General features: G+C 36.9%; 1 long non-coding RNA gene across 2 annotated transcripts; it reads right to left on the bottom strand.

Annotated features, from left to right (window-relative positions):
- Positions 1-2,252: 2,252 nt before the first annotated feature.
- Positions 2,253-12,832, bottom strand: LOC103093534 (uncharacterized). Of its 2 annotated transcripts, none has more exons than XR_008916622.1 (3): positions 12,701-12,832; positions 9,844-9,906; positions 2,253-2,506 (listed from the first exon to the last, which is right to left on the bottom strand). It is a non-coding gene; the product is annotated as an uncharacterized LOC103093534 (long non-coding RNA). The 2 variants fall into 2 exon arrangements; XR_001628384.2 differs by lacking the exon at positions 2,253-2,506 and adding an exon at positions 3,502-5,391.
- Positions 12,833-13,451: the final 619 nt, after the last annotated feature.

Genomic DNA, 13,451 nt, shown 5'->3' with positions numbered 1-13,451 from the left:
GGATTCAAGGAGTCATGACATAGATCCAGAGGAACCTTAGGAGACAGTTCAGTCACTTAATAAGCACCACAGAAATGATTCAAACATCCAGGTCCTCCATTTCCAATGACAGTACTCTTTCCATTATTATATCATTCTGCCTCTTGGACATAATGAATTCAATGATTGGGTACATTGAGACGATCTGCCAGTTGGGCATGGTTTCAACTAAAGGCAAAGCAAAGGAAACACACATCAAGGGAAGAAATTGTCAAGTTCTTTGCAATTTGCTTTGACAAGTGTATTTTAATGAAGTAATCATTGGAAAGAGAAAATGTTTGAAGACTAGATGATGTTCAGAGCCCACCCAAAGGGAATTCCCTAGCCTATGCTTTAAGGGGGTAGTAAGTGGACAAAATGCTTCAGTGGAATCAGACCACCCAGCTCCAGAAAAAACCTGAAATTCTTATTAAATTAAATAATGATCAAGGAATTCAATGAGAGTCTACAGTAAGTGATTTTTTTTCATCTCAGACACACACAAAAAGTCAGCCAGAAACCCACAGGAAAGGTGGCTGCCAGCAAACCTAGCAATAGCTCCACTGGAGACAGGCCAGAGGCTTGTTTAGCCTGCAGGCTGTCTGGAGACATCTAAAATTCAGTCCTCTCCACCCCTGTGAAACCCAAAGGAGCTTTGCCCACATGCAAGGGCAGACCTACAGTTTGGTTTAGAAATACATCATCATAATTGTTAACCCTCTTCCTATCCAGTCCTATCTCCAATTTAAAGGATTATGAAAAAGAAAAATATATGTAAGAAATAAAGAGTTAGAGGCAGCTAGGTATCTCAGCAGATTGAGTGCAAAGCTTAGAGATGGGAAGTTCTGAGTTCAAATATGGCCTCAGATACTTCCTAGCTGTGTAATCCTGAGCAAGACACTTAGCCCTCATTGCCTAGCCCTTCTTCTGCCTTGGAACTAATGAACAGCATTGATTATAAAAGAGAAGGGAAATGTATAAAAGAAAAGAAAAGAAAGAGAAGAAAAGAGAAGAGAAAAGAAGAGAAGAGAAAAAAAGAACTAAACAGTGAAACAAAAGTGAGTGGATTATTAGAGAAACAATTGTTGTAATTATTAATGTAAATACTGTAGGAATGTAAGTAAGGGATGGAGGAAAGGTAAGAGCAGGAAGTAGATAGGCAGGTCCTAAAGAAGCAATGAAGAGTACCTATCATGAGGTGCTTAGAAGATGGGTCTGAGTTGAGATCTGTAGTTTAGGACCCTTTCTACCTTTCCCTTTACTCCAGTTATCCAAATAAGCTTGGTTTCAAAAGCCCCAGGATTTTGTGCTTTGCTGGCCCTGGAAAGGTCCCTCGGTGCATGTTTCTCATCTCCCATCCACCTAGGCCTTTCACAAACAATCTATCTCCCTCTGTGGGAAGGATTTTATTTCAATACTTTTATCTCTTTAATTTGGGCACTCCCACCAATGAGGGAGATTGCTACTGATTATCCTCTTTTTCTGTGAGATTCTTTTTGAGGTATCTTTTGCGATACCATAAAAAAGCTGCCTGAAATTTTGTGTAACACTTCTGATCTTTGGATGTTCTGTGGCAAGGAATTTAGTCCATAATCTGTAATCTTTCACAGTCAACACTTATCTATTCAGACAATACATTTCCTCGATGATCTTTTAATGTACTTCTTGCATGTGAGTCATTGTTGGTAATACAGTGAAATTTACTTTCTCCTACCATGAGTCTTTCCATTGCCTTTTAGTTCACTCTCAATTTTAGTTCATAAGTGATTTCAATATCTAATGGCTTGAGCCATATTAGGATCACTGTGACAAATCTTAGTTTTAAAGAAGACATTTTGTTATTGCTGTCATTGTTCATTTTTCCCCCTGAGTGGTAGTTGAAAGAACTGGGCAATTTCCCATATTCAACTGACTGCTCTTTTCCTTCTATTTAATTCTGGGCCCATTTTATCATCCATCTGCAGTACCTGCCTGTCCAACATCTAGGTAATGAGGACTAATTTAATAAGGTTCCCCTCTAACTTTATGTCAGATTCTATCTGAGATACAGGCATTTTTTTACATATGTATATATATATATATATATATATATATATATATATATATATATATATATTTCCCTTGGATAGGTTGTTTGGTTGATTATGGACCTAACTAAGAAGTCTGGATTATGTTCTAGACTTTGACACAAGCTGTATAATATCAACTGATAGGAGCACCTGGAAAACTTTAAGATTTAAGTAGGATCCCTTTCCCATTTGAACCCATGATCACAGGAAACAAGATGGTTTTATTTTATCATGAAAATAATAGAATTTATTAAAAATGTTTTATAATTTAAAAGGCATAGTGTTCCTTCCAGAGTCCAGTGAGGATTGGAGGTCTGAGAGTAAGACAAGTGGCTCTTTCCTATAAAGTATCTTCTGGTGCTCACTGGTTTTAGAGAGTGATGGAATTATCCCCCCTGGGAAAGAAGACAGACTTTGACCTTGAAAATAATGGAGAATGGAGATGATTAGTTGGAGTGTAAGAGCAGATCTCTATCCTGGGTCTTAAGGCTAAATTTTGTTAGCAAAATTCAACTTGCCAGTTGAAAATTGCTGAAGAGCTCCCCTGACCACAGCGAGAGGAGCTTCAGGCATCAGTGATACACAATGTAGAGAAGGGACGAAATCCAAAATTTTCATCCTGCCATTCACCAACATCCATTTAGCAGAAGAACTAATGAGTGAGTGGATAGAATGCTGGAGTCTGGAAGCAGGAAGACCTGAATTCATATATCTGGTCTGAGAAATTTATTAGTTGTTTAATGTGGGTAAATCACTTCACCTTTTTCTGCCTTAGTTTCCTCAACCATAAAATGAGGGTAACAAAAGCACCTACCTCACAAGACTGTTGTGAGGATCAAATAAGAATATTTGTAAAAGTGCCTGACACATAGGAAGTATAAATCCTTATCCCAGGCTCTTCTTTTCCCATTATAAGGTCCTGCCTTATCTAATTCCCCTTTATAGATGTTCCAGTTAAATCAATCTATTCACTCTTATGCATACACACCCAGTACATTCACCTTCCATATCTTCTGATTGAATTATTCTTTCTTGAAATTTCTTCCTCTCCACTTCCTCCCCCCTCCCTGCTATAACAATCTATATTTCTGGAACAGTAATAGATGTCATATCTTCCATTTTCAATTGCAGGGTCTAGGAGAGCAATTACTTTATTCATTTTTGTATTCTCCCTAGCAGTCAGAAGAAAACTTTGAATTTAGAAGGGGTTCAAAAATATAGAATATCCCAAAAGTCTTAGTGTAGTTTTATTCTACTAAAGCTTAAAAGTGCACCAAGACTTTTGTGAGACTTTGCATTTATTAAATAAATGAAGGAAACCAAAAAAATTCATCTTCTTTCAAAATTAATTTTCTTAAGAAACTTGTATCTTCAATTCAGTGTGATAGACATATGTGCTAGGTTCAGTGCTAGGTAAAGATCTCAGCTTGCTCATAACTCTGGTGAAGTGTAATAGTATAAGAGATTTGAAGACCATTAGGCTATTGGAAATCAGGTTTATGAAGTTTTAGACAAATGAAGCTGCTCTCTCTCTTTGATAACAAATAAATATCTCCATAGGGAAAAAAATAAATGTTAGAGACATGGATACATAACATGCTAAACAATAGTTTCATCTTTTTATTACAGTTTATTTTGAACCCTTGATTTTGAATTATGGAGAGAAGGTTTAATAACAAAAACCCTTTTGTTTAGCTATCAATTCAATTAAAAAAGGATTTATTCTTGCTCTGGAGCAGGCATTGAAAATACATGAACAAAAATGAAAACAATCTCTGCCCTCAAGGAGCAAATTTGTAGAAGCAAAGGTTAAAATGAATCCTAAATTACGGGGGGGGGGGTCAATGAGTTTTTCATATTCCTATAGGAGATACAATTTATCAAATAATATCACCATCTCATTGAAAACATTAACTCTAAGGGGTCCTATTTAAAGTTTTGTTGCTATTCCCCTCAAAACCCCTGTAAATATTTATTTCCTTAGAAGAATTTATCTGGATCTCAAGTCTGCTGAAGCACTAATACCTTCTGTTCCTATGCTTCTGATAAAGCATGCTTTCTGCATAACATTTAAAACACTTGGATTGTTGAAAATTCTTACAAAGGACTTCCATAAAATACGTCATAATTGCCATGTTGTGCACCAAGGAGATGTCAATAGTGGTGGTTGCTACAAAGCAAGGAGGAGGTAAGTGGTTTCACAGGGGCATGATAGGTGGGCAATGAGCCCAGATTTTAGAGTCTGGGGAAGGCGGAGAATTAGAAGCAGCTAAAAATACAGGTGCCATCTGTTCATGAACTAGAAAGCTAGTCAATAAAGTTTGCTAAAAACATATTTTCTATTAACCCGAAAAAAGGTTGTGGCACATTTGAGAATGTCAAATCCATATAATGCAAAAGTCGAGGAGGAAGCTCCTTTTAAATTTTTCAGGAAAATGTACTTCCTTTTCTCAATTACTTTGAAAAATATTTTGACCTCTTCATGGTTGAAAGTATAGCTGAAGTCCCAAATGAAGATTATGCAGACTTCTAAAAAACATCGAAATTTCTTGCATATAGCACAGATGAAGAAGAAAAACCATTTAAATGGGAAGCCTCCATGTGCTGCATGAAGAATAAATACATTCGTACATCTCTTTTTTGAATTCCCCTTTGCTAGCCTACCAAAAGACCAATTGGAGAGGGGCTAAATGGAAATTCTGGTCAGACTTTCTACCAAGCTCAAAGGCAGTACTGGTGAGAAACCATCAGACCTACCATATTTCTGTTTGTGAAGTGAACCATATTCAGCATGGTTGAGGCTGTTAAGAGTCCACATATGCTAGTCTGACCTCCCTCCTCTTCCTAGAGTATAGATTCCTATACTGAATCAAGGATAAACTTGGATCTTTATAATAGAAGCATGAGGAAATATCTTTGGGTCTACAGTAAATAAGCATCATTTTTCTTAGGTCAGCTTGCTGGGATGCCTGAAATTTTTTGTGTGAAGAGCAATGAAGAACTGATGTAGCTCAGCAGATGGAGGGTTAGCGTTGGACTCTGGAAAACCTGGAGTTCAATTCTTGTCTGACACATATTAGCTATGGGACTGTAAATGAGTTGTTCAACATTTCAGTGCCCTAGATAACACTCCAAGCCTAAATGGCAGATAGTCTCTTTGCCCTTGGCATAGGCAATTTCCACATTGAGAATTCCCTTCCTGTACGAAATCATAGGTTCAGATGAAAAAACATGGTATGTTGAGAGGAAGCAAAGAAGCAACACACAGTATAGATGAAAGGAGGTTGGATTTGTTGAGATTCCCCTAGGAAGAAGGACACAAATAGAGGAGAATCAGATTCAAATCCTAGCTGTGGCACCTTTGTAAGCAAGCCATTTCTTTTTTTTTTTTTAATATTATTTTATTTGGTCGTTTTCATACATTATTCACTGGAAACCAAGATCGTTTTCTTTTCCTCCCCTCCCCTCCCCCCCCCCCCCCCCCCCCCCGCCTTTCCCTCTCCCATAGCCGACGCATGATTCCACTGGTTATCACATGTGTTCTTGACTCGAACCCATTTCCCTGTTGTTGGAGTTTGCATTATAGTGTTCATTTAGAGTCTCTCCTCAGTCTTATCTCCTCCAACCCTGTAGTCAAGCAGTTGCTTTTCATCGGTGTTTTTACTCCCACAGTTTATCCTCTGCTTGTGGGTAGTATTTTTTTTTTTAGATCCCTGCAGATTGTTCAGGGAAATTGCATTGATACTAATGGAGAAGTCCATCACCCTCGATTGTACCACAATGTATCAGTCTCTGTGTATAATGTTTTCCTGGTTCTGCTCCTTTCGCTCTGCATCACTTCCTGGAGGTTGTTCCAGTCTCCATGGAATTCCTCCACTTTATTATTCCTTTTAGCACAATAGTATTCCATCACCAACATATACCACAATTTGTTCAGCCATTCCCCAATTGAAGGGCATCCCCTCATTTTCCAATTTTTGGCCACCACAAAGAGCGCAGCTATGAATATTTTTGTACAAGTCTTTTTGTCCATTATCTCTTTGGGGTACAAGCCCAGCAGTGCTATGGCTGGATCAAAGGGCAGACAGTCTTTTATCGCCCTTTGGACATAGTTCCAAATTGCCCTCCAGAATGGTTGGATCAATTCACAACTCCACCAGCAATGAATTAATGTCCCCACTTTGCCACATCCCCTCCAGCATTCATTACTTTGCATAGCTGTCATGTTAGCCAATCTGCTAGGTGTGAGATGATACCTCAGAGTTGTTTGGATTTGCATCTCTCTGATTATAAGAGATGTAGAGCACTTTTTCATGTGCTTATTAATAGTTTTGATTTCTTTGGCTGAGAATTGCCTGTTCATGTCCCTTGCCCATTTGTCAATTGGAGAATGGCTTGATTTTTTGTACAATTGATTTAGTTCTTTATAAATTTTAGTAATTAAACCTTTGTCAGAGGTTTTTATGAAGATTGTTTCCCAATTTGTTGCTACCCTTCTGATTTTGGTTACATTGGTTTTGTTTGTACAAAAACTTTTTAATTTGATGTAATCCAGATTATTTATTTTGCATTTTGTAATTCTTTCTAATTCTTGCTTGGTTTTGAAGTATTTCCCTTCCCAAAGGTCTGACATGTATACTATTCTGTGTTCGCCTAATTTTCTTATAGTTTCCTTCTTTATGTTCAAGTCATTCATCCATTTTGAATTTATCTTGGTGTAGGGTGTGAGGTGTTGATCTAAGTCTAATCTTTCCCATACTGTCCTCCAATTTTCCCAACAGTTTTTATGAAATAGTGGATTTTTGTCCCAAAAGCTGGGATCTTTGGGTTTGTCATATACTGATTTGCTGAGGTTGCTTGCCCCCAGTCTATTCCACTGATCCTCCTTTCTGTCTCTTAGCCAGTACCAAATTGTTTTGATGACCGCTGCTTTATAATATAGTCTGAGATCTGGGACTGCAAGACCCCCTTCCTTTGTATTTTTTTTCATTAATTCCCTGGATATCCTTGATCTTTTGTTCTTCCAAATGAACTTTGTTATGTTTTTTTCTAAATCAGTAAAAAAAATTTTTGGAAGTTCCATGGGTATGGCACTAAATAGATAGATGAGTTTGGGTAGGATGGTCATTTTTATTATATTGGCTCGTCCTACCCATGAGCAGTTAATGTTCTTCCAATTGTTCAAGTCTAGTTTTAGTTGTGTGGAAAGTGTTTTGTAGTTGTGTTCATATAGATCCTGTGTTTGTCTTGGGAGATAGATTCCTAAGTATTTTATTTTGTCTTGGGTAATTTTGAATGGGATTTCTCTTTCTAGTTCTTGCTGCTGAGCTGTGTTGGAATTATATAGAAATGCTGATGACTTATGTGGGTTTATTTTGTATCCTGCAACTTTGCTAAAGTTGTTGATTATTTCAATTAGCTTTTTGGTTGAGTCTCTAGGATTCTTTAAGTAGACCATCATGTCATCTGCAAAGAGTGATAATTTGGTCTCCTCCTTGCCTATTTTGATGCCTTAGCAAGCCATTTCTTAATTCTGATCTAAGATTCAGTTTTATCAACTGTAAAATGGGAATAATAACAAAATGCTGTCTTCTTCTTCTGGCTCCTTCTCCTCTTACACCACATCAACAATAAAAAGGATTTACGTAGCACTAAGGGTTACAAAGTACTTTACACATATGAACCCGCTGATCTTCACAACTGCTCTCTGAAGTAAATGCTATTATCCCCATTCTTCAGAAGAGGAAACTGAATCACAGAGAGATTGAGTAAAATATTTTCTAAACCTGAAAAGCACATAGAACTACATCTACCAAGACCCTCTCCACTGCCTTTTGGTTTGCCCACAATTTTAGTTTGTATATTTTGACATTTGAAAATTATATTCTTAAGGTTCAATGCCAAATACACACTCCTTTGATAGTACAAAATATTAAAAGGAAAGTATGTATATGCATGTGTGTATACACACACACACACACACACACACACACAGCGCTTGTATCTATGAGCTAGAATGTGGCTTTATTCCAGTATAACCTGAACTCTATTGGATGCCATTGGGAAGCTAGACTGATATAAATTTCCTAGGAAACCACAGTACATTTAGCACAGATACAGGCAGGTGGGCATCTCTGACATTTTAAAATGGACTTTTTTGTTCCAACTAGTACTGAGGTTCAAACACCCTTTCTATGTTTGGAATCTGACTTTGTATAGTTAAAAAGTCATTTATATAAATTGGATTATGCTTCAAACAAATGCAAATTGTGAGCACCTGCAAACAAGTGTTGAAGTTCCAGAGCTCACGCAGCTTGGGGATGAACGTGACTTTTCTTATTGAATTTGAACCATAAATGGGCACCACTCAGCTCATTGAAAGAGACTGGCAGAATGCTGACAGAAGCTGCCTGGTCAATGTCAAATAAAGAAGTAACTGATCACAGCCAAGAGTATGACAGATAGTCTTGGGCTGTAGTGGGGGGGGGGGGGGGGGGAGCAGAATTGTTTTCCCCCAAATGATTATAGGCTTATAGCACTTAGAGCTAGAAAGGTCTTATTTTTAGAATTTTGGAAAATTTTATTTAGTTATTTTAGAATATTTTCCCATGGTTACAAGATTCATATTCTTTCTCTTCCCTCCTCCCACCCCCCTCCCATAGTGGACGCACAATTCCACTGGGTTTTACATGTGTCATTGATCAAGACCTACTTCCATAATATTAATATTTGCACTAGGGTGATCATTTATAGTCTACATCCCCAATCATATCTCCATCAAACCATGTGATCGAGCTGTTGTTTTTCTTCTGTGTTTCTACTCCCACAGTTCTTCCTCTAAATGTGGATAGTGTTCTTTCTTGGAAAGGTCCTGAAAGATCATTTAATCTGACTTCTTTGATTGAAATATATATATGTATGTATACATACACACACACACACACACACACACACATATATATATATATATATATAAATAAATAAATATATATATATATATATATATATATATATATATATATATATATATAAATTGAGAAGTTCCAGAGAAGTTAACAGCTAATAAGATCTAACCTGAGATCTAAACCCAGGTTTTCTGACTCTAAGAGCATAATCCTTTTCCTATCAGACCATGATGGTGTTCAAAGAAGGTAATAGAAGCATAAGATTTAGAACTGGAAGGGACATTAATAATCACCTGATCTTAAACCTCATTTATGGATGAGAAAATGAAGATCCAGAGATAGGAGGATTTTGCCAAGGTCATGCAATGGGGAAGTAGCCGGACTTCAAACCCAGTACTTCCAATTCATACTGCACTAGATTCCTTGTTTGCTACTTGCTTGCTTTAGTCACTTTACTCTCAGTTGTTCTGAAATGAATAGATGAATGTGGGAAAGGTTTTACAAGCTGGTTGTATAGATGAAGTTTGATACATGGATGTTGGTTAAGTGAACCAGACCAGGAAACCATCTTTAGGGATTTGAAGAACAGAATAAAGGGGAAACCTGTAAGACAGAAGATGCTACTTTCTGAACTCTCAGAGTAGCTTGTACCTTGTCTTTTGAATGACAGATTAATAATTATTCCCCTTTATGTGTTACTTTATTATAATACTTTACCTAATAAGTCAGTCATTAGTCAATTAGTTAATAAACTTTTATTTACAGCTTAAGTACTATGGGCCAAGGGGTAGCAAGGTGGCATAGTCAATAGACATCTGGGGTTAGAATCAAATCATGAGTTCAAATCTCACCTTAGACATTTACTCTGTGACCCTGGGCAGGTCCCTTAACCCTCTTTTGTCTCAGTTCTGCATCTGTAAAATAAACCAGAGAAGGAAATGGCAAACTAAGCCAGTATCTTTACCAAGAAAATCCTAAATGAGGTCAGGAAGAGTTCTAAGACTAAAAACAATTAATGACTTGAACAGCAAGAACTAAGGGCCAGGCACCTTGCTAAGCACTAGGGATATACATACAAATAAAAGCAAAATTCCTACCCTTCAGAAAGTTTTAATCAAATGGGGGAAAATAACTTATAAAAGGAAGCTGAAAATTGGGAATGAGATAGAAGAAGGTATCTGATTAAGAGGCATGATTGAGAGTTACAAAGAAGTCCAAAAGCAGTATACCTGGTTGGAAATGAAGAGAAAAAATAGTGCTAAGCCTTTTTATTAAATAAAAGCTCTGGAGCCCATGACCTTGCCCTTTAGCCAGTGTCCTAATAGAGGGACAAAGGATATTGATGAGATCTGAGTAACAGGAAGATTAAATCTTGCAGTATAATAAAATATCCCAGTGATGTTTCCTAGGGAATGAAGTAATTCTGGGGAGTCCCAGAGAAGTCTAAAAGTAACCTGGGCAGTGGAGGTATTGTTATTCCTATGTTATAGATAAGGAAGCAGTCAAGAGAGGTTAAATGATTTGCTTGCAACTAGTTAATCAGAGGGAGCCAATTTTCAAATCCTGACTCCCAGTCCAATATTGTTTTCATTCTACCCAGCTTGGGTAGTTCTGTCTTTGCCCAAATACTTTATCTTTTCCCTACTTAGTATATTCTAGGTTCTTGATAAAATGTTTTTTGGAAACCCTTATGCGAGTTAACTAAGCTTCAGGTACATGACAACACCATTTGTGGATCTCTGTGTATAATTTTGGGAAATTCCAGAAAGCTATTTTCTAGAGGCAGGCACAGAAAGACAGATCATATACATCTCTATTTGAAATTTGTCAAACAATTTTTTTTCTTGACTGGGAAAATTTCCCTTGGATCAATAGTCAGCTGGTGGACATTCTGGGCATAATAATTCCTAAATGATGCCAAGATGTGCAGGTGTAGGAATCCCATTGGATCTGGGCCATGTCCTCCAATTTCCTCCTTTTCGTTTTCTTTCTAAACAAAATATGTCTGAGAGATATAGGCATATTTAAAAATTAGAAATAAAGTACAGAAAAAATGGTAAAATTCTTCCTATTATAAGGGTAGGGGTGAAGAAAGATGTTGGAAATATGCTGATGCTTCGATCATGAATTCAATTAGACTCAAATCCAGTAAAATGTAGTTTTCATTATCCATTCCCAGGGTCAAGGGCATCAACTGAGGCTAGTGACTTATATCTTTGTGATGGGGAAATAATTGCATCTATAGCTTAGGACTAGGCATAGGATAGGTATTTAGTCTCTACTTGTATTGGGGAACAAAAGTATACTTCTTCATTTTAATAGGTAAGCCAATTTTAATTGGCTCAAATTTTTGATTAAATAACAGTTGCCCAACTACGGGAACCATTTTATTTATAAAGTAGTTTCTGCCCTTTCAACGAATTAAAGCATCTTCTACACATCTGGGAAAAGGAAGAGAAACAACTATGTAAAAGAGGCACAGGATATTTGCTAGATTCAGACTTCATCACAAGGTCTAGGTATTTGGCTGTAAAACACAGGAGGTCATTGGGGAAAAGAAATGAATTTAAGGGTTACCTAAAGTTCACTTAGATTAGGTTGACTTTGATAGCTAGACAACATCATCCTCAAAAAGGAAGTAAATAATTTGTGGGAAAAGGTCCTGAGATAAGTGCTTGCAAACAAACAAAGCAAACAGGATGGAGACAATTTAAAAATAAAAGTAACTTCTTCATTGACCTTCAATTGTGTTTTTCAGCTAAATTCAGCTAATAGTAAAGAGTCAAGGGTGGACACACAGCTTCAGAATTACATTAAGTCCAGAAGAAGCCAAGAAGTTCTAGAAAGATAAAGCCAAAACAATCTTTTTGATCTGTATCTTATCATGGCTCAGAGTCAATCTGATGTAAATGAAAGACTATGTATGAGTGTATATATATATACACATATATACATGTAAATATACATACCCATATTTTTTATATATATGAAAAATTTTGTCCTCATTGGGGGATGCACTGTCCCAAGTACAAGCTAGTAGAATCTGCTTGAAGGAGAGAGCAAGAGTGAGGGAGACAGAGACAGAGACAGACAGAGACAGAGAGAGAGAGACAGAGACAGAGACAGAGGGAGAGGGAGAGACAGAGAAAGAGACAGAAACACTTTTTGAGAGGGTCATAATGAGAAGACTTCTAGCAAAGGGCAAAGTAGCACCTCAAGGGATAGTCTAATGACTGAAAAAGGATAGATTTCACACCCAGAATCCTTTCTTGCTAGGTATTTGTGATTCAAGGGCAGGCTTTGCCAGATTTTGGCCAATGAATTGAGGATGAAGATCCTGAGTGGCAGAGGCTCTAGAGAAAACTTTTTGCCTGGGCTTGATTTTCTTGTATAACATGTTAAGGATTGAGGAAGCAAATGTTAGAAGGCTACAAAGAGTGGCCCTGACTAAACAATAAAAACCATGTCATAGTCGTATTATTGCTATCTGGTCCAAATTAAGGCTCCACTAAAGAAGCATTTGGGGCATAAGAGAGTTAAATAGAGAAACAAAAAATCTTGGAGCTGGCAAAGGGTCAGGATTATTAAAATGTAATCATTTTTATATATTGTGGATTATTTACAGTGGATAGAGTGGGAGGCCTAAAGGCAGGGAGACTCATTTTTCTGAGTTCAAATGTGGTCTCAGACATTTGTGACATGTATGACCTTTGGAATCACTTTAATCTGTTTGCTTCAGTTCTTCATCTGTAAAATGAAGTGGAGAAAGAAATGGCAAACCACTTCAATATCTTTGCCAAGTAAACCCCAAACAAGGTGACGAAGAGTCAGCCATGACTGAAAGGAAAGAACAACAGAAAAATAATACTGATTAATAATAATTTTATTATTTTTTATTATTATTATTAAGATTTACATTCAATAGCTTAGGTTTTATAGAACACTTTTTCTCAAAACAAACCTGAAGTAAGAAAGTACAAATCTTATTGCCATTATTTTGAAGATGTGTTAACTGATAGAATGGATAAGTGACTTGTAACATTTTACATAGCTAGTAAAGGAAATACTAGAATCAAAATTTAAATCTCATAACTCCAGTTACATTTACTTTCCACTATGCTACTCAAAAACCAGCTTTTTGGTTGTTCTCCTATGATGGCTTAGAGTAAATCCCCTTTATATACTTAGCTTTGGGTGAGTTGTTGTCAAAGGAAGAGGTGGGGCAAAGGAAAACCTACCATCTTCTTTCCACAAGGTATTTAGGGTGTGGAGATCCCAATAAGCAAGAAGTGGTAGTGTTTAAAACCTGGACAAGATGCTAATGAGATTAATCAGTAAGTATTAATATGTTCTAGGCACTGTACTAGACCCTGGAGACAGAAAGAAAAAGAATGGAACAATCCCTATTTATAAGGAACTTATTTCCTAAATGGAGAAACAACAAATCCTCATAGAAATA

Source organism: Monodelphis domestica, chromosome 2 (genome assembly GCF_027887165.1).
Source record: "Monodelphis domestica isolate mMonDom1 chromosome 2, mMonDom1.pri, whole genome shotgun sequence".
In the NCBI taxonomy this organism is placed as follows: Eukaryota; Metazoa; Chordata; class Mammalia; order Didelphimorphia; family Didelphidae; genus Monodelphis; species Monodelphis domestica.
Note: the sequence above shows the minus strand (reverse complement) of the source record. Positions and strands in the feature narration are given on the sequence as shown.